This window comes from Microtus pennsylvanicus, chromosome 2 (genome assembly GCF_037038515.1).
Source record: "Microtus pennsylvanicus isolate mMicPen1 chromosome 2, mMicPen1.hap1, whole genome shotgun sequence".
Classification (NCBI taxonomy): domain Eukaryota; kingdom Metazoa; phylum Chordata; class Mammalia; order Rodentia; family Cricetidae; genus Microtus; species Microtus pennsylvanicus.
Window position 1 is genome coordinate 12,685,066 of NC_134580.1, and position 14,137 is coordinate 12,699,202.

A 14,137-nucleotide genomic window follows, 5' to 3' on the forward strand; every position below is an offset into this window, starting at 1 on the left:
CATGGAACCTGTAATACACCCCTCAAGCCCACAGTGCATCCTAAAAGAGCGGCAGCCTGGAGGAGGAGGAGGGTTTCGGTGGATGAATGATGGGTGGTTGAGATGATAGGTACTGTGTTAGCTACTTCTCTTGTGGCCACAATAAAATGTGTGACAAGAGCAATGCAGGGGACAAAGTGCTTATTCTGATTCACCGCGGAAGGCTCTGAGGCATGACACTGCAGTCACACTGTCTCTCTGTGAGGCAGACAGGGCCAAGTGTTGGTGCTCAGCTCACTTTCCCCTTTCCATTCAGACTAGGACCCCAGTCCATGGAGGCGGCTGCCCGTGGTCAAGGTGGGTCTTCCCATCCAATCTAGCTAGTTCCTCACAGGCATGCCCAGAGTATTCCCCAGGAGATTCTGGATCCTATAAAATTATATTAACCATCACAGATGGATGGAGGAATAGATGGTAGCTATGTAGATAGGTAGATGGATAGGTGGATGGACTGATGGATAGCGGCTAGTTGGCTGGTTGAATAGATAAATGATGGACAGGTGGTGGCTAGAATATATAGGTAAATAGGTGTATAGGGAGATGGCATATGTAGGTAAACAGGTTGGTTGGTGGGTGGATGATGAATTACAGATGGGTGATAAACTGATATGTGGGTAAATAGGTGGATTGATTGAAGGACAATGGCTAGTTGGCTGGATAGATAGATGTATAGATAGTGGATAAATATGTAGGTATGTTGATGGATAGATGGATCAGTTGATGGACTGATAGGTAATAGTTGGCTGACTATATGGATGAATGTATATGTGTGTGTGTGTGTGTGTGTGTGTGTGTGTGTGTGTGTGTGTGAATAGATGGCTAGATTAGTGGAGTGTGGATAGATTAGTAGATGATGGCTAGTTAGCTAGCTGCTAGACAGATGATGGATGGGTGGAGGATGGATAATGGATGAATATATGGGTAGGTGGATGGCTAGGAGGATTTGGTAGATGGGTTAATGGCATTGGTTGATGGCTAATGGCTAACTGTATATGTATGTATGTATGGTTAGGTAATGTAAATAGGTGAACAGATGGGTTTATGGGTAGATTAGTGGGTGATGGCTAGTCATCTGGCTGGCTGGCTGACAGGTGAATGGCTGGGTGGGTAGATGGACTGACAGATAGTGGCTGGCTAACTAGATGGATGGGTGATAAGTGGAGGATGGATGGATACACAGGCAGGTGGATGTATGATGGATTGTAGCTGGTTGGCTGAATAGATGAGTGAGTGGCTGGAAGATGGGCAGGTGATTGAAACATGCATAAAGAATAATTTGGGTGATCTATGAGAACCTTGTACAGATGGGCAGATCCCCAGAAGCATGGCAGACAAGCATCTCGTTTCTGTTAGACTTGGGGACCTGCTCAGCATCCTCCTGGTAGAAGATCTGACGGCAAGTCTAATGAAGGGACTAAATAATACCAATGACCTCCCTGACAGTGGCATGTACAAGAAGAGGACACCTGAAGTCTCCACAGGTTGAACAGACACCAGGAAAGGCAGCAATCTGTGTTCTCCTGTTCCCAAGGGCTGCTGGTCAGATGAGGGTCCCTAGCAGTGGGAGCATATAGGAAAAACCACCAGACATGGGGCTGAGGAGGTTAGAGAAGATAGAACTAGACACCCATAGTTTTGAAGCTCCCCAAGTGAGGTCCTAAGACTTTACTGCCCAGAGAAAGCAAGGAAGGAAGTGTGTGTGTGTGTGTGTGTGTGTGTGTGTGTGTGTGTGTGTATGTGTGTGTAGTGGGGGTGCTCACTCTTCTCTCCTGGATCACAGACTCCATGACCTGAGGACAGGGAAAATGTCAATGAGAGACAAGACAGATAGAAACCCAGCCCAGAAGAGTGAATTGAATTGTTATGTGACAGAGACCTCTAACCCTCAGGCCTACACTGGCCTGGTTTACATCTACATATGATCAGAAAACCAGGAGACCCACCAAAGGCATCCCTCAGTGACAAAAACGGGGAGATCTGTGTGGGCCTGCAGAGCGGCTTGAGGAAGAAAATCCAACTGCTTCCTATTTGTCCCCCACTGAGCTCAGACAGCTCTGTAAACTGCCTGCAGTGGATGCGTTATTACTCGTTATTACTCTGCGGGGCTTTGTTCCAAATGCTTTGTACACAGTATGAGCTCTGGGAAGGAAAGCCTCAAGCCCAAATAAATAGGGCCACCCAGACGTGTGTGTGTGCACATATGAGTGTGTGCACACGTGTGAGTGTGTGTATGTGTGTGAGTGTGTGTGCACGTGTGTGTGCACGTGTGAGTGTGTGTGGTGTGTATGTGTGTGAGTGTATGTGCACGTGTGTGTGCACGTGTGTGCGCACATGTGAGTGTGTGCACATGTGTGCACATGTGAGTGTGTGTGGTGTGTATGTGTGTGAGTGTATGTGCACATGTGTGTGTGCACGTGTGAGTGTGTGTGGTGTGTATGTGTGTGAGTGTATGTGCACATGTGTGTGTGCACGTGTGAGTGTGTGTGGTGTGTATGTGTGTGAGTGTATGTGCACATGTGTGTGTGCACGTGTGAGTGTGTGGTGTGTATGTGTGTGAGTGTATGTGCACATGTGTGTGTGCACGTGTGAGTGTGTGGTGTGTATGTGTGTGAGTGTATGTGCACATGTGTGTGTGCACGTGTGAGTGTGTGTGGTGTGTATGTGTGTGAGTGTATGTGCACATGTGTGTGTGCACGTGTGAGTGTGTGTGGTGTGTATGTGTGTGAGTGTATGTGCACGTGTGTGTGCACGTGTGAGTGTGTGTGGTGTGTATGTGTGTGAGTGTATGTGTACATGTGTGTGTGCACGTGTGTGTGTGGTGTGTATGTGTGTGAGTGTATGTGCACATGTGTGTGTGCACGTGTGAGTGTGTGTGGTGTGTATGTGTGTGAGTGTATGTGCACATGTGTGTGTGCACGTGTGAGTGTGTGTGGTGTGTATGTGTGTGAGTGTATGTGCACGTGTGTGTGCACGTGTGAGTGTGTGTGGTGTGTATGTGTGTGAGTGTATGTGCACGTGTGTGTGTGCACGTGTGAGTGTGTGTGGTGTGTATGTGTGTGAGTGTATGTGCACGTGTGTGTGTGCACGTGTGAATGTGTGTGGTGTGTACATGCACAGGTGTGGAAGGTCAGAGGACAAGAATCCCCTCGGGTGTCACTCCCCAGGAGCCACTCATCTTGGGTTTTGAGAAAGGGGGCCTCACTGCCCTAGGGACGAGCAGCCAGAGAGCCTGAAGGGAGCCATCAGCGTCTGCCTGGCCAGGACTGGGTTCATAAGCACACGCCATCACACCTGGCTATGAGCACCCAGACTTCAAAGGGGCAGAGAGCAGAAACCTTCCTCTCTGGAGCCTAGATTTACTCTACCAGCCTGGCTATGGGAAGGAGGCTGTTGCCAGAGCCAAACTGCAGACTAGCTGAGTCCTCCCACCTGCGGGCTTCTCAGCTCTTTGACCTACTGGCCAATAGGTCTCTCTCTTGGAGCCCCCTCTTCCTGCCTAGTTCTGACAGAGGGGGTTGAGAGCTGCATACAAAGAAGCACACACGCACATATACACACATACGTGCACACACACGCACATATACACACAAAGAGAGAGGGGAAGGGAGGGAAAGAAAGAGACAGACAGGAGAGAGACATTGGGGGGCAGCCTGCAGAAGGAGCCCCAGGGCTGGGAACAGCTACTGCCCCGTCTTGGCTCCCCACAGTGTGCAAGAGAGGGCTCGCAGCCACTGCTGTCCGTCTGCCACCTTTCTATCACCGCCACCAAACTCGTTTCCAATTGAACAAGTGAACATTTTGAGATGGGACCACAAAAAAGGATCCCTCTTACAATAAACACATCAATGCTCATTTTCCTTATTATTCTACTTTTGGCTATTTTGTATAAAATCTTTAATTAAAGTTTTTCTTTGAAATTGTCATTATCAAGCCAGAAGAAAGGAGGGGGGGAGAAAAGAACAACACAGCTGTGCAGATATGAAGCTCTACTCGGGGCTAAATGAACTGGAACGGAGTAGGCGCTTGACGGTTATGTTCTGGGTTTTGGCTCTGCGTTCTCAGCAACGCAGTCTGACTTGTCACTTTATATCGATTCCATCTGTTTACAATCTGAGGAGTATTGGCTTCCTACCGTGAACATTTCCTATTTACCAGCTGGTAGAGATGAGCCAAACCAGATAGGAAAAAATTAGACTGCATTCAGAGCCTCATAAACACAGACTCTCAGCTCAGGGGTGTGTGGGGGAGTGGCGGCCAGGCATCGCTCACCTCTAACAAAGCCCTTGCCTCCCTGCCTGTCTGCCTGAGAGTCCCTGGGCTCTCCCCACTCTAGCGCTCACCCCGCCCCCACCCCCACCCCCCACGCACACACCCGTGGGCACAAGACATTGCATTTATTTATTGAGCATATGCACACCCTGACTCTACCAAAACTGAACAAGCTTACATAAAAAAGACATCTGAATGGGATCCATGGAAATAGAGAAAAGAGGGCAGACAAAAAGAGAAACGCAAATGAAAGAGACTCAGAAGTTGCAGTTCCTGTGATGGAACAAAAACCTGGTTCCGGGTGTCCCCACAGGGAAGTGAAGAGGGAGGCTTGCTGCTGTGTACTCTGCGGCCACGCACAAAGCCTACGCTGGATTTTCATTGCTAGATGCCTACCCAAGACAGATAGCTTAGAGGATATGACAAGAAGCCCACGCCTGTCTACCAATGGACTCAAGGGTGTCAGGTCTCCACCTCCCAGCTTATCTTTTCTTTCTCTTCTTTTTTGTTGTTGTTATTGTTGCTAAAATATAGTCTCATTATGTAACCTTTGCAGGCTTGGAAGTTACAATATAGAGCTGACCTTGCACTTAACAACACTCCCCCTGCCTCTGCCTTCTGAGCCATGCCTGGTTCCCTTTCTCGTGCAGTCTACATTCAGGGCAGTATTTCTCTTAGGAGGAGACCCCAGCTCACGCAGGACACAGTCTCACAGTACAGAAGATTAGACTGCCACCCTGACCTGGCACCCACTCTTGGCTGCATGTCACTGGAAAAGGCCCTGCTCAGAAGCAAGCAAGAACACCCAAAGGGGGTTGCTCAGGAAAAGTTTTCTGATGGCCCAGCACCAAGGGCTGCCAAGACTTGAGCCCATCTTATCCTCCTTGAATGTGGGAAGGCCAGAATCCTGTCCAAAACAGACAAGGACAAGCCCAGTCATCTCCTTTAGCGTGCCCCAGGCAGTTCCTCTGCCTGCCCATTCCTGGGCAACAGAGAGAGCAAGAACGATGTCCTGGCAATACCTGGGGCTCTTCAGCAATGCCTGGTCTCCACAGGAGCTCCTGAGCTGCACTTTCCCGATGTCTCCATGAACCCATAAGGCTCGGGCAAACAGCAGTGAAGAAGGAAGATGTGGCAGAATCAGGGGACCAAGTCAATGGACGTGGTGACAGCTACATGTGGAGGGTGACCGGAAGGAGAAGAAAGAGGGAGCCCCATGTCCAGCATGGGGAGCTGGATGGATGCACAGCTTGGGCAGGATCTCAGGTGCACTCAGGGCACACTGAGTCGGGAAAGCATCTTCTTCCTTCAGTTCCTGAACACCTTTTTCCCAGAAAATTGTTCCAGGCAATGTCTCCAAACCCCACTCTGCCTTCCTACCATCTTCCTGATTGCTCAGAATGAGGAGTGTGTGATAAACACAGGTCCTGGAGTCTTGCTCTTCTTCAGACTAGACTCAAGTCTGCCAACCACCGTGCTCTATGGCACCCAGTGGTTATAATCATTCTTCCTCTGATGAACCCACAAGGCCTGCTATCCATGTCCCTCATCTGGCTTCCACATAGCAACTGACAGTGACTTTCTCAAAATTAAATCTCATTCAAGGTGATGCAGTGACCAGTGAAAAATAGAAGAGCACCCTCATCAAGAAAAGTTCTCTTTGCAGAAGACAAAGATCACTACAGAAAACCATAACCAATCAAAATGCAGAGCTGTGGAGTAACTGACATACCCACAAAACAACTCCTGCACCCAAGGGGACATCATACAAGAGGGGACGGGGGGCTGTAAGAGCCAGAGAACTGGGGAGGTTGCTGTGAGACTGTCAGAGCTACGCCATGAAGTTTCACCAACACAACTGTGTGAACACGAACTGAACAAGGACAACACCAATAAGCATGCTAATGGGGGCGGGGGAGCCCATGTGGCCTCAACCCGACACACAATGAACAGAATGCTGAGAGTGGAGAAATTGTCTTCCAGGGAAGAGCACGCCTATTGGTTATCCAGCATCTAGTGGTCAGCCCTGAACACATATACTAGTAATATTACACAAACTGAACAACTTGTACCTATATATTTGGAGATGTGTGTGTATTTTATGTGTGTATGTATTTATGTATGTAACAACAATTAATGAAAAAAGAGGCCATGCATTTGAAAGAGAGCAAATATATGGGAGGGTTTGGGGGAGGAGCAGGAAGGGGGAAATGATGTAGTTATATTAATCTCAAAAAAACACCCCAAAACAAAACAGACTACCATCCTCTATCAGGGCTTTTGTTCCTGCATCGACTTTATGTGTCTGAGGGAGGAGGGGACAAGGATCGAGTCTTAGTCTCACATCACCTGTCACCAGCCGGTCCCCACATACCGGCTCATGCTCAGCAAACACAACCCAATGAGGAAATGCAGTCCATGGCTTCAAAGGCCTCCTCATAGGCATCCCAGTTCCATCTGCTGCACAGCAAGGTTCCCCCACAATACTGCACACAGCCACACCTTCACACCTCTCCCCCAGGGAGGCAGGGGCAGGGATCTATGTGAGTTCAAAGGCCTCCTCATAGGCATCCCAGTTCCAACTGCTGCACAGCAAGGTTCCCCCACAATACTGCACACAGCCACACCTTCACACCTCTCCCCCAAGGGTATGCCCCCACACCAAAGACTCTCAACACAGACCCTTCCTGGCCTACACATTAGGGTTTCCATCCGGCCCTCAGCTACTTCTTTTTCCCTAGCCTTGCTTTTGAATCAGGCCTGTCCCATCTGCCTTGAGATCACAGGCTGCATCAAAACAGACCCAGGTTTGTCTTCTCTCTACACCCAACCCTCTCTTCACTGTGCCCCAACATTGTCTGCCAAGCCACTCTCACCTTGTCCCCAAAAGCTATCCATGTCTGAACATGAACCCCATCTGCCTTCATCATCAGCTGTCCCTTACCACCCCAAGTGATATGAGCTGTTTTCCATAACCAGAACATTGAGCCAGAATTTGCTGGGAGCTGTTCAAGGCATCTGGGTGACACAGAGAAGGTGCCCCAGCCATGAGGCACACGGTCACTCATAAAGAAGCACATACTTGTCAGAAGGTTGAGTGTCGAAGGCATATTGTCAGATAGCATCTCTGAGAAATAAATGCTCATGAGGGGATGAAGAGAGGGCTCAGTGGTTAAGAGCACTTGTTGCTCTTCCAGTGGAACACAGAGGATGCCAGCATTCACATGGCAGCTTACAACTGCATGCCTCTAGTCCTTGCACTGGGAGGCAGAGCCAGGGCATCTCTGTGAGTTCAAGGCTAGTTTGGTCTACAAAGCAAGTTTCAGGACAGCCAAAGCTATTACACTGAGAAACCCTGTCTAAAAGAAAGAAAGAAAAAAGGAAAAGAAAAAGAAGGAAGGAAAGAAAGAAAGAAAGAAAGAAAGAAAGAAAGAAAGAAAGAAAAGGAAAGGAAAGAAAGAAACTTCCATTACAAAGGATTGTCTGGTCTCCATGGGTACCATGCATGCACATAGCACACAGATATATATGAGGACAAAACACTTAAACACATCAAATAAAAATAAATAAAACCTCTAAGAGCAAAAAAAAAAAAATGTGACATACAGAGCTCGCAGGGCTACATGTGGTGGTTTGAATAAGAATGGTCCCCATAACTCATATACTTGAGTTCTCAATCATCAGAGAGAAGAACTCTTTGACAGCATTAGAAGAATTAGGAGGTGTGTGGCCTTGGTGGCAGAAGCTGGGGCAGCGGGGGGGGGGGGCTTTGAGGTTTCTAAAGCCCATGATTCTCACTACCTTCCTCAGCCACTGCTCCAGCACTGTGCTCCCTGTATGACGATAATGGACTGAGCTTCTGAAACTACAAGCAAGTCCCAATTAAGTGTTTCCTTTTATAAGAGTTTCTATGGTCATGATGTCTCTTCACAGCATGGAACAGTGACCCAGAGTCAATGAGCAGACAGGAGGAAGGCAGGACAGCCGGGTGTGGGGTTTGGGAACATTGCCTGGAACAAGTTTCTGGGAAGAAAACTGTCTACTGGGAGTAAAGGGAGGAGACGAAGGCTTTCCCAGTTCAGTGTGTGTAGGGTGGACTTAGGATTACTGTCCTAAGCAACAAAACCCTTGGGCATCCTCGCCTGCAGCCTGATAAGAACTGGTCTGTAGCTCCAAAGTCAACTCTGGATCTCATGTAGCAGACAGTGTTAAGGACTAAGAGAAGGGACTGGGCAGCCAGATATGGATGACTGAGCAAGAGGGGCCAGAAGCGATGCTGCTATGGACACCTGTGAGGCTGGACCCCCAAAGAGGTAAACGTGGGTTCTATCAGTACAGGGCCTGCTCACCCCCTGCCCCGCGGCTTTAAACTACATGTCATCTCCTCACTTCTCATCTATTATTGGTGTGCCTTCTACATGCGAATGTTTCCTAATTTTCTAGCCCTCTCTATGAGCTGTTACATGACAAGCTCTTTTATCTATTCTCACACAGAAGCACAACCCAGTGACACCCTTTCCTAGTTTCCCAGGTGAGCAACAGCTGCAGGGAGACCAGCTTTCTCATGGTCACTCAACACTGGGGTTCAAAGGCCCGCTCAGGCTGCCTGATTCCCCACTCTATGCAAAAACTTGACTATCCCCCTTTGTTTGTGCTATTGGTTTGCCATATGTGGGATACGTAGCTTAAAAGTCAAAAAGATAAACTTAGTCTGAAATAACTATAAATTCCAATTGAGTCTTTGATACTGTTTCCTCACGAAGCTTCAGGAAATTAATAATAGATCAACCAAAAATAGCTTCTGGGCTAGAAGTCCTTTCAGTGTGATTTTCCGATGGAGTTGCAAGTGGTTGTTTTGCGGTGTGAGTTGAACATGGAAGCACCGCTCTTCATTTAGCTGCGCGGAAGGCACGTGGAGGAAGCTGTGACATTATTAATCACTATATTCGGTTATGATTGATGGGCTTTTCTGCGGGGAGGAAGAAGTGCCTCAGATACAATCTGTCCCAACAGCTCTGCGATATGCTAATATTTTCTTCAGATGAAAGAGGAGATGTGTTCAAATACCTGCCGTAACAGGCGATTAATACTGAGAGCTTCAGAGGGGCCAAGGAAGCAGGAGCTGGAGGATGGGCCGGGGTAAGCAGGGGCCAGAAGCCTGTGGGTTTAGCAAGTGACCTCGATTTCAGCTTAGCATGGCTTTTGTGTGTATGTGTGTGTGTGTGTGTGTGTGTGTGAGTGTGTGTGAGTGTGTGTATGTATGTGTATGTTCATGAGGAACTGACACGCATGCAGGCATGTGGATGTACACATGGAGGCCAAAAGTCAATCTCAGGTATCCTTCCCCAGGAGTCAATCATAGTTTTATGAGACAGGCCTCTCACTGGTACTTGGAGCTCATAAATAGGCTACACTGCTTGGTCAGTAGGCTGCAGAGACAAACCTTCACCTACCCAGCACTGAGATTACAAGTATGTATTACAATGATCAGCTTTCTTACATGGATGCTGGGAGCTGAACTCAGGTACTCATGCTTTCAAGGCAATCACTTCAATAGATGAGCCATCTCTCAGTCCTAAATATAACTTTGTAAATGCATTTTTAAAATAAAGCTCACCTGTCTAGTCTAGGAAGATGACCTGCCCCTCACTCTTGTGCCTTCTCCACTGGAAAAACACAGAGGAGCAGGCAGATCACTTGAATGATCCAATTACTTCTAAAATGATGCAGGCTACATCCTACAATGCTGAGGCACCAGGGTAATCCCATCAATGCTGTGTGAGATCACTCAGTGTCCAACAGACATGCTAGTCACAGCTGACTGGGTCGACCAGATGTTTCAGCATCACAAGTGCCCATGCTCTGGAGTCTTTCTCCTTTGGAGAGTTTCTTTAACTTGGAGAACCACACATTGCAAACAGCCTGGGCCTTTGGCAGTTTCTCCTTTTATGCCTCCTTAACTGAATGACATATGCTTGGATTCCAGTCTCAGGTTCAGAACTGTTTTTGTGTGTGGCAGGTTGCGCAGGGTCTGGAGTCCTAGCCAAGCTCACGATGTGCCACACTCCTGTGCAAGGCAGAACCACTTGGGGCTTCTCGGCCATCCTCTGGACATGGCTATTAGTGCTCCCCACCCAGACACAGGGTGAGGTTTTCTTCCTTTCTCAGCCTTTTCCATTTCCTCTGCACCATATGTGGGAGTCCACAAACACAAGACAGGGCAAAGACCAATGTCCCTAGCCTCACTATGCACTGACATTTCACTCTGATCCCTTTTTGTCTGGTTGGAGTCCTGACTTCAAAAACATGAACTGACTAAGTCTTGGACTTATCCCGCACCCTATGATGGAGCTGGGACCTGCAAGGCAGACAAGGGACAAGGGCACAGGCAACAGGGTGGGAGGAAGTGCTAAAAGGCAAGATGCCAGAAAAAGCGTAGGGAAAGTGACTGCTCCACTGACAGGTGACCTCATGGTCAGAACAAATTGGTTTATGACGCTGGTAGAGGCAACAGAGACTACTCTCAGGTGAAGGGTGACCCTAGCTATGGGCATGACCAGGTCACGCTTGCTGAATGCAAACATCAGCCACACCACCTTTCCTGAGAGACCCCGAAAGCAGGGTAGCTCAGGGTGCTAACAAGGAGGCTGGAGCTGGGGCTTCTCCACCCACAGCTATGTACCCAGGGCCAGGCTGCTCACTTTTTCCTCAGTTTCTCCATATTAGTGTGGGATGACAGTGGCCCTGCCTTGTGACAATCTCTGGAGACAGGTTCAATACAATTAAGCTCCTAAAAGAATTCTAGTGAGTGCTCAGCACACTGCTACTGGGACTGGAGTGGGCAAAAGTCACACACTGATTAGTGTCCAGAAGAAAACCAACAGTCAGGCACCTTCCCCAATCCATCCCCTCTCTCCTCCTCTTTCCCAGCAAGCCTGCCCTGCTCTCTTTGGCTGTGATTATCCTGAGTGGCCACCTGATTCACAGGTGGGACTAGGGCCACCACGAGAGAGTACACAGAGCTGGTTCAGGCTGCTGGCAGGGACCTGTTCCTCCCTTGGCCAAGGTTGGAAGGGGGTGAGGAGCACACAGCAGCTGAGAGGCATGGGAAGAAGTTTCCCCTGGCGTCCTAATTTCTCTTCTGTTGCTATGATTAAATGCCTGATCAAAAGCTACTTAAGGAAGAAAAGGTCTGTGAGTTCACAATCCCAGGTCACAGTCTACCATTTCAGGACTCAAGAAGCTGGTCATACCACATCACAGTCAGGAGCCAAGAGGCTAGATACATCCTTGCTTACTGCTCATGCTCAGCTTGCTTTCTTCACTCCTACCCAGTTCAGGACCCAACCATGAAGCAGTGCTGCCTACATTCTGGGTGGATCTTTCCACCTCTATGAACAAGACCATCCCTGACAGACATGCCCACAGGCCAACCTACTCTAGATAATTCTTCATTGAAACTATCTCCCCATGAGAATCTAGGCTGTAGCAAGATGTAGTTTTAAACTAACCAGCACACCAAAGAATGGATAAAGAGAATATGATACATTTACACAATGGAAAACTGCACAGCAATAAAAAATAATGGCATCTTGAAATCTGCAGGCAAATGGATGGGCCTAGAAAAAAACATATTGAGTGAGGTAACCCAGACCCAGAAAGACAAATGTCATATGTACTCACTCATAAGTGGCTTTTAGATATAAAGCAAAGAAAAACCAACTCATAGTCCACAACCTCAGAGAACCTAGAAAACAAAGAGGATTCTAAGAGAGACAGACAAGATCTCCTAAGAAATTGGGAGCATGGGGGTCATGGGAGAGGGTAGAAGGGGAGGGGGAAGAAGGCAGGGAAAGATAGAAAAATGTATAGCCCAATTAAAACAAATAAACAAAAAAGAAATGTAAAAAATAGCAATAAAAACAAAACAAAAACACTAAGCAGCACACCTTGCTTTAGGGAAACTCGTTGGAAGTGGGGGGGGGGGGCTCTGAAGAGGGAAAGCTCATGAAAGATCAGAGGAGGGGGAGAAGGCTGGTCAATCTTGAGTCAGTTTCCTTTCCTCCTCCTCTCCCCTCCCCTCCCCCCCCCCCCATGCTTTCTCCCCAACTAGTGAAGCAGAGGTCTCTCCTGGCCCTCACCTGAAGAATATTACTTATTGTGTGGCAGAGAAAGCATCACCTAGTGTCAGGTGAAGGGTTTGGCATGGAGAATCAGGCTCTCTAGTCTTCAGAGGCATGGAACACCCATCCATTGACTTACATTACTCCTCTTGTTGGTACAGTGCCATGGGGAACCCCACCATGGATACAGGAAACCAGGACAATGAAAAGCCTGGCCTCTCCAGGAAGCAACCAGGGTGCCTATAACTCTCTAGAGCCCACTGTCCCTAGTTTTCAGGAACAGGGAACCTGAATGCTACAGAGATCTGGTAGAGGCCCAGGAACACACAGCCAAAGGGCTTCTTTGTGACCACAATGAAGGTCAGGGCCAAGTGAGTGTGTGAGGTCTAGGCAGGACTGAGGGTGAGTGGAATGGACCTGCATGTAGACTAAATTTGAGCCAAGACTAGGTAGATCTTCTGAGGCTGCCCTGAGAATGCCCTTGACTAATGAAGGTGGGCCCCAGGGAAATGGCACCTCTCCACTCAAATCCACACGGCAAAGTCACTGAGTTGAGACAGGGCCTAGGAATCATCCAGCTCAGGCTATGCTCTGGCTGACAGAAGGCAAGACTCCAGTGCCCTGGAGCTCACTGGATAATGAGTGAACACACATTGGCAAGCCTGAGTCAGGAGACAAAGGTTGACAGATCACCTTTACCATGGAAAAATGAGGAGATGACAGTCCTGGGGTCCAGCTAGTCTGCCCAGTGAACGTGTGCTAATTTCAAAGGCGCAAGAGTAACTTTGACCTCCAAACTCAGTGGCATGCACATGAGTTCTTGGCTCTCATAAGCCTGTAGTTAAAACAAACAATGAATGCACTCCTTTCATTCCAAATGAACTCTCCCAGCCCCGGAAGGAAGGCACGGGAAGCACCTAACTTCACTAACCCCATGGCCACCCACTTAGCCTCTAGCATCATCATGGAACCCCTACCAGGATCCAGGGAGCCGAGAAAGGACTAACGGGTGGGAAGCCGGGTCTACTCAGTGGGGTAGCTCTGTGGGGGTGCACAGAGATGTTTTCAAGTGGCCTTCTGGGGTTCTACCTCCCCTCAGGAAGAAGCCGTAGCTAGCAGCGAGTCTCTACTTCCTTTGGATGTCTTTAATCGCACACCACCCTTCATGGTGGGCACTGTTGCCTGCACGGACACATGAATAAACTCAGTAACAAGGACTTGCCTGAGGCCACCTGGCTGGGAAACAGCAACACCCTAAGAGAGGAACCAGGCCATGGTGGGGTCCACAGTTAGTTTTGGTTGGCACAGTCAGGGTTGTAGGCAGAACTGGGCTTCGGGCGTTTTTACCAGTAGAAGCTGAGGCCCCAGTTCTACCTACCACCCTCAGAGCCCTGTGCTCACATGAATCCCAAGCAGCTGGCTTTCCCGGGAACATCCTGGGGTGAATACACCTTATGTAGAGACAAATAAAAGACACAACCAAGACAATTACCCCTAGTACTGAGTGTTTCCGCAGAACAACCCATGGGCTACACCCGGGACCAGGGCTCATACCAACATGTGACTCAGGTGTGGGGACACACAATGCTCTGAAATGACCAGTCGATGATTTTTCTGGTGTGGATGGAACAAGCCGGAGAACTGGAGCAAACGTGTTGTGGCCCTCTCGGTTATTTTTGAGTTTGAAATATATGGAAGTCTCAGAG

General features: G+C 48.6%; 1 protein-coding gene across 1 annotated transcript in view; it reads right to left on the bottom strand.

The window, feature by feature from the left end:
* Efcab6 (EF-hand calcium binding domain 6) overlaps window positions 1-14,137 on the bottom strand; it is a 199,839-nt gene that overhangs the window by 130,966 nt on the left and 54,736 nt on the right. The gene's annotated exons all lie outside the window — the stretch shown is intronic.